This window comes from Ranitomeya variabilis, chromosome 2, assembly GCF_051348905.1.
Source record: "Ranitomeya variabilis isolate aRanVar5 chromosome 2, aRanVar5.hap1, whole genome shotgun sequence".
NCBI lineage: Eukaryota > Metazoa > Chordata > Amphibia > Anura > Dendrobatidae > Ranitomeya > Ranitomeya variabilis.
In genome coordinates, this window is record NC_135233.1 from 423436905 (window position 1) to 423447403 (window position 10499).

Consider the following 10499-nt stretch of genomic DNA (forward strand, 5'->3'; position numbering starts at 1 on the left):
AGTGGTGCATATGTTTCTATTATACTTTTCCTCTAATTGCTCCACTCCTGGTTTTGGCTACAAAACCTGAGGAAAAAGCCTGACAAAATCCTGACAAAATCCTGACGTGTGCACATAGCCTAAGGGTATGTTTCCACAGTCAGGAAACGCTGCTTTTTTGACGCTGCGCAGAGCTGCAGCGTCAAAAAAGCAGCGTCCAGATGTTCCAGCATAGTGGAGGGGATTTTATGAAATCCCGTCTCCACTATGCGTGGAAACCCGCACGCGGCGGCCCTGCGACTCCGGACATGCTGCGCGTCTTCAGATCGCAGCATGTCCGTACACCTTGCGGGGACGCAGCGTCCCCGCAAGGCATATCACAGGGCCCTATGGGAGCGAGCGATCATCCCGGATGTGAAGAGTTAACACATCCGGCATGATCGCGTCCCAGAAAGGGGGCGGGGCTTAGCGCCGAGCGGCTTCGCCGCTGCGGCGATCCCGCCAGCCATCCTGAAAGTGGAGACATAGCCTTATACTTCAACTGATTCTTCTTCTTTTAATACTTGTCCACTCTTTTTGATGTCATAGATCAGTTATGGAGCTGCTGACCATTTCTTGGGCGATAGACAACATTTCCCACACTTTTTCCGGACAATCCAAACTGAATATTACATAAGTTACAATTTAGCAAAACTTATCAAACACTTCGGATGGACTTGGGTTGGAATTATCACATCCAATGATGAGAGCGGAGATAATGAGTCCAATATGCTGTTTCGATTTCTAACGCACTTTCACATTTGTGTCGCTTTTATATTCAGAAATTCTGTGAGAACAGATGATTCTACAAGAGCTGCTCATGAACATGTTAAAAATTTAGCTGTGAAGGTTGTTATACTTTGTGGCAGCTATCATGATCTGATCTTCGAACCCTCTGTCTCTAAATGGCTCAATAATGTGACGATAATCTTGACACCTTCCTGGGGACCGAACATCGTTCTCATTGAGAAGTTTCCAGAGATTTTCAATGGAAGCTTGTCCCTGGAACCACTCTCAAAACATAATGCAGAACTGAAGCATTTCATTGATGGCTTCTGTCCTGCAAATTATCCGGAAGACATGTTACTTGAGGATTTATGGATGATATTATGCCATTGTGCGTCAGAGAAAAAAGATAAGGATCAATTGTATGAAAAGACTTATGGAATTTCCTTTCAGAATTGCACAGGACGGGAACGTCTAAAGGATTCCTGGAATTACTTGCAGGATCAAGTTTATGATCCAGTATCTCATGCGGTGACCATTATGGCCCATGTCATAAATCTAATACATTATTCCAAAAACAACTGGTTAAGAACAGACGCATCCTATCGATTCCAGGTAAATGGAAGAAGTCTACCTTATCCAGTCTTACTCATATAGGAGAACAGGGGTTCCCTTATCTGTCTTTGCCTTGACTGGGTATATATATATATATCTACCGTATATCTTATCTTTGGGTGAAGGACATCCTGTTATTACCAGCACTCATCATGTGGGGGCGCTCATAGCTGTTGCTAGTGACTGATTAAGAGGTTTTCCACTTAATAGCTATCCCTGATGGGCTCAAGGTGATATAATAGATCAGACACCTATACCCCCCTCCTGCAGCAGCGCTATGTGTTGTGTTCCCAGATAGCCTCTAATGGAGGAGGTGTCATAGGACCACTGCAGCCAAACATTCTGAAGGTAAACGAATCAAATTTGCAGACGATGTAAAGCTAGGAGGGATGGCTAAGGCCATGTGCACATGTTCAGTATTTTTCGTGTTTTTTTCGCTATAAAAACGTGATAAAAACGCGAAAAAAACGCGAAAAAAACACTTACATATGCCTCCCATTATTTTCAGTGTATTCCGCATTTCTTGTGCAAATGTTGTATTTTTTTCCGCGAAAAAATCGCATAGCGGAAAAAAAAGCAACATATTCATTAAATTTGCGGAATTGCGGGGATTTCGCACACCTAGGAATGCATTGATCTGCTTACTTCCCGCACGGGGCTGTGCCCACCATGTGGGAAGTAAGCAGATTATGTGCGGTTGGTAACCAGGGTGGAGGAGAGGAGACTCTCCTCCACGGACTGGGCACCATATAATTGGTAAAAAAAAAAAGAATTAAAATAAAAAATAGTCATATACTCACATTCGATGGCCCCCGGAGTCTTCCCGCCTCTCAGCGGTGCATGCTGCCGCTTCCGTTCCTATAGCTGGTGTGTGTGAAGGACCTGCGATGACGTCGCAGTCACATGACCGCGATGACGTCGCGGTCACGTGACCGCGACGTCATCGAAGGTCCTGCACACACACACCATCTATAGGAACGGAAGCCGCTGAGGAGATCGGCTGTCTGCAGGTGAGTATAACCATTTTTTTAATTTTTTTTAAACATTCTATCTTTTACTATTTATGCTGCATAGGCTGCATCTATAGTAAAAAGTTGGTCACACTTGTCAAACACTATTGACAAGTGTGACCAACCTGTCAATCAGTTTTCCAAGCGATGCTACAGATCGCTTGGAAAACTTTAGCATTCTGCAAGCTAATCACGCTTGCAAAATGCTAAAAAACCCGCGAAAAAAACGGGGAAAAAACGCAAAAAAAAAAATGCGGATTTCTTGCCGAAAATGTCAGGTTTTCTTCAGGAAATTTCTGCAAGAAATCCTGACGTGTGTGTAGCGCCCCCACTGCCGCAGGGCCGAGGGGTACCCGGTACCGGGCCTCTGAGTCTCTGCTCTGGAGTTGTCACGGTGGCTAGACCCGGTCCGTGACCCTGCTGAAGGGCGTACAGTAATAGATGTGGATAGTGGTGGTGGTGCGGTGCAGTAAATAACGAGGACACCAGGTTGCAGTCTCTTTACCTCTTTACTGAAGATCTCTGGGTCCTCAATCCGGAATACGGTTAACCAGGCTGCGCAAGTCCGGCCGGTCCAATGGCACCTCCAGAGTTCTCTTTGCAGGTGGAAATCTGTGCCTTCCTGCTAGCGCTATGTGTTGTGGTCCTTCCCTGCTGTGCTTACTGAAAGTCCCCACAACTGTTGTGTCTGTTTCTTAAGTTCCCTCACAACTCGATTAGATGATGTTCTGCTAATCTTCCGTCCCTCCCTGATGTTACGGTTAGGACGGCACCCGTATGACGGGTAGGCTCGGAGCTCTTCTGGGACCCTAGAGTCGCCCCTCTCCACAAGTTGCCCCCTATGTCTTCGTAGGTGATTTAGGTGAGACAGCCCGCCTATGACTGACTGTCCTGCCGTTGGTTTGAAGTATTGCTTGAAGCTAGATGTATGAATACTTCCTCGGCGTTCCGGCCGCCGGTTGTGCGCCTCAGTAGAATGTTGCCTCGGTCTCACAGCACGACTCCTACTGGTATTCTCCTTGTTGCTTTGATCTCGTTTCTCACTCAGCACAATCTATCTCGCTTCTAATCCTTCCTTGGGCACTGCCGCTATGCTGAGCAGGCACGGTCCTGTGACATTCTCTCAAGTTGCCAGGCCTCTGTCAGGATCCCACCCCCGACAGGGGCCCTACCGAATCTTCCCCCACAACACCCTCTGCCACAAGGTGTTGCCTGGTTCCAACCCAGTCAGCTTTCTCCCTAACTTCCTGCCTGACCCCCAGTTTTACCAGTATGTGAGGAGTGGCCTAATGAATAGAACCCTTAGCTCCCCCTGGAGGCCCGACTGTGAAATGTATTGGTGTCTGTGATACCTGGTCAGATGAACTCCTTCAGTGCCATCAGACGTACCATAGCTCCCCTTAGTGGCGGAGCCACAGTACTGCAACGACCAGGACTCTGGGGCGCTGCACTCCCCCCCCGGTTAAATCCAGTACTCCTGGACTGGGAAGAAAACACCAATACAGGTTAGCAAAAAGACATACAATTTTGAAAATGCAATAACAATAAGTAAGCTTGAACAGAGCTTCCCTTTATGGGAGGTGAGGACACTTGAATGTTACAAACATGGTTAAACATTATAAATTACAGGCTGTAAACAACTCCTGTTACCCAACCGGGTATTCTACTCAGTGCAAACTTCTGAATAATAAGTTAACATTGTCCTTAAGGACATACACTTCCTATCCACTAAAGACGTTACTTATAAAACATTATGAAACTGACTTCTTCTTCAAGGGCGTACAGACTAAACCCACTAAAGAATTATTCTGAACTCTTTCTCTTTCATTCTCCTTCATTAAATCTGCAGGACCGCCTGTCCTAACTGCTCCAGGCCTACTGCCTCTCCTTTCTTTACAGGACCGCCCCTTTCAGCCCGGGCCTACTGCCTTTTCAACTACTATACACAGTATAGAACATAACATTTACTTTCGGTTTGAAATCACTGAGCCATCTCTATATGGCTTTTAAGAGGACTCACTGACTAACCCCGTACGGGTTCACTCTCTGTCCTCATTTTTCTATCAACGTTACCAATCATTTCTTACAATTAACTAGTTAGTTACACTTAACGTTTTCATATCAGCATTATTACTTTCTTTCAAGACATCATTATCACTTTACTGTTTTAAGACAGTACTACTCATAAGTGCACAGGTAAACATCCCCTTTAAGAGGGGACCAAGTCTTTATGAGGTAGTGCAGCTTCTTCAGCTACCAGTCCATACACCGTAAGGACTCCGGTACAAGTTCCAATAACCGTATCTTCGCAAAGAGTCCGTCTTTTATATAAAACCAGTAGGTAGCACCTTTAAGAAGGTGCAAACTATATACAAGAAGTTTGTATCATGCATTGTTCATGATTCAGCAGTTCTTTGATAACATGTGCAAAAACGTAGAAAACAAACAAAAACAATAGGGATCCCGGGTCAACAAAGGGATCCCTTTAAGAGTTAACCCTGGACGGGTTTTAGCAGCAACATAGCAGCAAAACAAACAGTTTGAAGAACTATTTACAAGTTATGCAGAGTTTTAAGATCTTACTCTTGTGGTGCAGAAGGTGGTTTCCTTCTGGGCCTCACCAGACCAACGGGTCGCGCTGCCGATCCAAGGAGCGGTTCCTGCCCCAGCAATGACAGGATCCCTCGCCGTGATGCTCTTCTCACTGATGGACCGGCACGCCCCCAAGGTACGTGGTGGGTCCGGGTTCCCCGTTGCTCCGCAGGGACAGGTTCCGTTGCCTTTTCAGCAGGAGGTACGTCTTCTGATGTTCCAGCAGCGGCCTGGAGTGCGACGCACCGCTGGACGCCCCGAGCTATCCAGCCAGCTTCACCTGTTTCCCTCCTCCACCTGGTGTAGGTTACAGCGTCACCTGGCTCCAGGTCGCGAGCGAACCTTCCTCCGCAGGGCTCTACTGTTATGACCCCAATGGCGAGGGTCTCAGAGGAATGTGGAAGTCTGCAGAATACAAAAATCCAGCTCATAGGGCAGTGGTAACTGGGTTGACCATATATCTACTCCTAACGCCAACACTAGAAGTAGCCGGGGATCATTCCTACGTTGATTCTAGATGACACGCGCCAGCCGGAGAATCTAGCTACCCCTAGTAGAGGAAAACAAAGACCTTTCTTGCCTCCAGAGAAGGGGACCCCAAAGCTGGATAGAAGCCCCCCACAAATAATGACGGTGAGGTAAGAGGAAATGACAAACACAGAAATGAATCAGGTTTAGCACAGAGAGGCCCGCTTACTGATAGCAGAATAAAGAAAGGTAACTTATATGGTCAACAAAAACCCTATCAAAATCCACACTGGAAATTCAAGAACCCCCGAACCGTCTAACGGTCCGGGGGGAGAACACCAGCCCCCTAGAGCTTCCAGCAAAGGTCAGGATATAGATTTGGAACAAGCTGGACAAAAATACAAAACCAAAACAAATAGCAAAAAGCAAAAGGCAAACTTAGCTGATATAACTGGAACCAGGATCAGTAGACAAGAGCACAGCAGACTAGCTCTGATAACTACGTTGCCAGGCATAGAACTGAAGGTCCAGGGAGCTTATATAGCAACACCCCTAACTAACGACCCAGGTGCGGATAAAAGGAATGACAGAAAAACCAGAGTCAAAAAACTAGTAACCACTAGAGGGAGCAAAAAGCAAATTCACAACAGTACCCCCCCCCCCTTAGTGAGGGGTCACCGAACCCTCACCACGACCACCAGGGCGATCAGGACGAGCGGCATGAAAGGCAAGAACTAAATCGGCCGTATGAACATCAGAGGCGACCACCCAGGAATTATCCTCCTGACCATAGCCCTTCCACTTGACCAGGTACTGAAGCCTCCGCCTGGAGAGGCGAGAATCCAAGATCTTCTCCACCACGTACTCCAACTCGCCCTCAACCAACACCGGAGCAGGAGGCTCAGCAGAAGGAACTACAGGCACAATGTACCGCCGCAACAAGGACCTATGAAATACATTGTGAATAGCAAACGACACAGGAAGATCCAGACGAAAAGATACAGGATTAAGGATTTCCAATATCTTGTAAGGCCCAATAAAACGAGGTTTAAATTTGGGAGAGGAGACCTTCATAGGAACAAAGCGGGAAGAAAGCCATACCAAATCCCCAACGCGTAGTCGGGGACCCACACCGCGGCGGCGGTTGGCAAAGCGCTGAGCCTTCTCCTGTGACAACTTCAAGTTGTCCACCACATGATTCCAGATCTGCTGCAACCTATCCACCACAGAATCCACCCCAGGACAGTCAGAAGGCTCCACATGACCCGAAGAAAAGCGAGGATGGAAACCAGAGTTGCAGAAAAAAGGCGAAACCAAGGTGGCGGAACTAGCCCGATTATTAAGGGCAAACTCAGCCAACGGCAAGAATGTCACCCAATCGTCCTGATCAGCAGAGACAAAACACCTCAAATAAGCCTCCAAAGTCTGATTGGTTCGCTCCGTCTGTCCATTAGTCTGAGGATGGAAAGCAGACGAAAACGACAAATCAATGCCCATCCTACTACAAAAGGATCGCCAGAACCTGGAAACGAACTGGGATCCTCTGTCTGACACAATATTCTCAGGGATGCCGTGCAAACGAACCACGTTCTGGAAAAACACAGGAACCAGATCGGAAGAGGAAGGCAGCTTAGGCAAAGGAACCAAATGGACCATCTTGGAGAAGCGATCACATATCACCCAGATAACGGACATGCCCTGAGATAGCGGAAGATCAGAAATGAAATCCATGGAGATATGTGTCCAAGGTCTCTTCGGGACAGGCAAGGACAAGAGCAAACCGCTGGCACGAGAACAGCAAGGCTTAGCTCGAGCACAAGTCCCACAGGACTGCACAAATGACCGCACATCCCTTGACAAGGAAGGCCACCAAAAGGACCTGGCCACCAGATCTCTGGTGCCAAAGATTCCCGGGTGACCTGCCAACACCGAGGAATGAACCTCGGAAATGACTCTGCTGGTCCACTTATCCGGGACAAACAGTCTGTCAGGTGGACAAGACTCAGGCCTATCAGCCTGAAATCTCTGCAACACACGTCGCAGATCCGGAGAAATAGCTGACAAGATAACTCCATCTTTAAGAATACCAACAGGATCCGCGACTCCAGGAGCATCAGGCACAAAGCTCCTAGAAAGAGCATCGGCCTTCACATTCTTTGAACCTGGTAAATACGAGACAACAAAATCAAAGCGGGAGAAAAACAATGACCAGCGGGCCTGTCTCGGATTAAGGCGTTTAGCAGACTCGAGATACATCAGATTTTTGTGATCAGTCAAGACCACCACACGATGCTTAGCACCCTCGAGCCAATGACGCCACTCCTCAAATGCCCATTTCATGGCCAACAACTCCCGATTGCCCACATCATAATTTCGCTCGGCAGGCGAAAACTTCCTAGAGAAAAAGGCACAAGGTTTCATAACAGAGCAACCAGGGCCTCTCTGCGACAAAACGGCCCCCGCCCCAATCTCCGAAGCATCCACCTCAACCTGAAAGGGAAGTGAGACGTCAGGCTGGCACAAAACAGGCGCCGAAGTAAACCGGCGTTTCAACTCCTGGAAAGCCTCCACGGCAGCAGGAGCCCAGTTAGCTACATCGGAGCCCTTCTTGGTCATATCCGTCAAAGGTTTCACAATGCTAGAAAAATTAGCGATAAAACGACGGTAGAAGTTAGCGAAGCCCAAGAACTTCTGAAGACTCTTAACTGACGAGGGCTGAGTCCAATCAAGAATAGCTCGGACCTTGACTGGGTCCATCTCCACAGCAGAAGGGGAAAAAATGAACCCCAAAAAGGGAACCTTCTGTACACCAAAGAGACACTTTGAGCCCTTGACAAACAAAGAATTTTCACGCAAAATTTTAAAGACCAACCTGACCTGCTCCACATGCGAATCCCAATTATCAGAAAAAAACAAAATATCATCCAGATAAACAATCAAAAATTTATCCAGATACTTCCGGAAAATGTCATGCATAAAGGACTGAAAAACTGAAGGCGCATTGGAGAGCCCAAAAGGCATCACCAAGTACTCAAAATGACCTTCGGGCGTATTGAATGCGGTTTTCCATTCATCACCTTGCTTAATGCGCACAAGGTTGTACGCACCACGAAGGTCTATCTTGGTGAACCACTTGGCACCCTTAATCCGGGCAAACAAGTCAGACAACAGCGGTAAAGGATACTGAAATTTGACAGTGATCTTATTTAAAAGCCGATAATCAATACAAGGTCTCAAAGATCCGTCCTTTTTTGCCACAAAAAAGAATCCCGCACCAAGAGGGGAAGAAGACGGACGAATATGTCCTTTCTCCAGAGACTCCTTGATATATGAACGCATAGCGGTATGTTCAGGTACCGACAGATTAAACAGTCTTCCCTTAGGAAATTTACTGCCTGGGATCAAATCTATAGCACAGTCACAGTCCCTATGAGGAGGCAGTGCACTGGACTCAGACTCACTGAAGACATCCTGATAATCAGACAAATACTCCGGAACTTCCGAAGGCGTAGAAGAAGCAATAGACACAGGCAGGGAATCCCCATGAATACCACGACAGCCCCAACTTGAGACTGACATAGCCTTCCAGTCCAGGACTGGATTATGGGTCTGTAACCATGGCAGCCCTAAAACAACCAAATCATGCATTTTATGTAAAACCAGGAAACGTATCACCTCGCGGTGTTCAGGAGTCATGCACATGGTAACCTGTGTCCAATACTGCGGTTTATTTGCTGCCAATGGTGTAGCATCAATACCCCTAAGAGGAATAGGATTTTCTAATGGTTCAAGAGTAAAACCACAGCGCTTAGCAAATGAGAGATCCATGAGACTCAGGGCAGCACCTGAATCTACAAACGCCATGACAGGATAAGATGACAGTGAGCAAATCAAAGTTACAGACAGAATAAGTTTAGGTTGCAAATTACCAACGGTGACAGGACTAACAACCTTAGCTATACGTTTAGAGCATGCTGAGATAATATGTGTAGAATCACCACAGTAGTAGCACAAGCCATTCCGGCGTCTATGAATTTTCCGCTCATTTCTAGTCAGGATTCTATCACATTGCATTAAATCAGGTGTCTGTTCAGACAACACCATGAGGGAATTTGCGGTTTTTCTATCACATTGCACCGAATTAGGTGTCTGTTCAGACAACACCATGAGGGAATTTGCGGTTTTGCGCTCCCGCAACCGCCGGTCAATTTGAATAGCCAGTGCCATAGTATCATTCAGACCTGTGGGAATGGGAAAACCCACCATAACATTCTTAATGGCTTCAGAAAGGCCATTTCTAAAATTAGCGGCCAGTGCACACTCGTTCCAATGTGTCAGCACGGACCATTTCCGAAATTTTTGGCAATACACTTCAGCCTCGTCCTGCCCCTGAGACATAGCCAGCAAGGCCTTTTCTGCCTGAATCTCAAGATTGGGTTCCTCATAAAGTAAACCGAGCGCCAGAAAAAACGCATCAAGATCAGCCAATGCCGGATCTCCTGGCGCCAGCGAAAAAGCCCAATCCTGAGGGTCGCCCCGTAAGAACGAAATAACAATTTTTACTTGCTGAGCAGAATCTCCAGATGAACAGGGTCTCAGGGACAAAAACAATTTACAATTATTCACGAAATTCCTAAACTTAAACCTGTCTCCGGAAAACAGTTCAGGAATCGGTATTTTAGGTTCTGACCTAGGATTTCTGATAACATAGTCTTGTATGCCCTGCACACGAGTAGCCAGCTGGTCCACACTTGTAATCAAGGTCTGGACATTCATGTCTGCAGCAAGCATAGCCACTCTGAGGTAAAGGGGAAAAAGAAAAAAAAAAACTCAGAATCTTCTTTCTTATAATCCCTCTTCTGCAATGCATTAAACATTTAATACGGGCCTGGCAAACTGTTATGACCCCAATGGCGAGGGTCTCAGAGGAACGTGGAAGTCTGCAGAATACAAAAATCCAGCTCATAGGGCAGTGGTAACTGGGTTGACCATATATCTACTCCTAACGCCAACACTAGAAGTAGCCGGGGATCATTCCTACGTTGATTCTAGATGACACGCGCCAGCCGG

At 46.9% G+C, this 10499-nt stretch overlaps 1 pseudogene; it reads left to right on the forward strand.

Annotated features, from left to right (window-relative positions):
* Positions 1-1401, forward strand: part of LOC143803822 (uncharacterized) — a 55111-nt pseudogene extending 53710 nt beyond the window's left edge.
* Positions 1402-10499: the final 9098 nt, after the last annotated feature.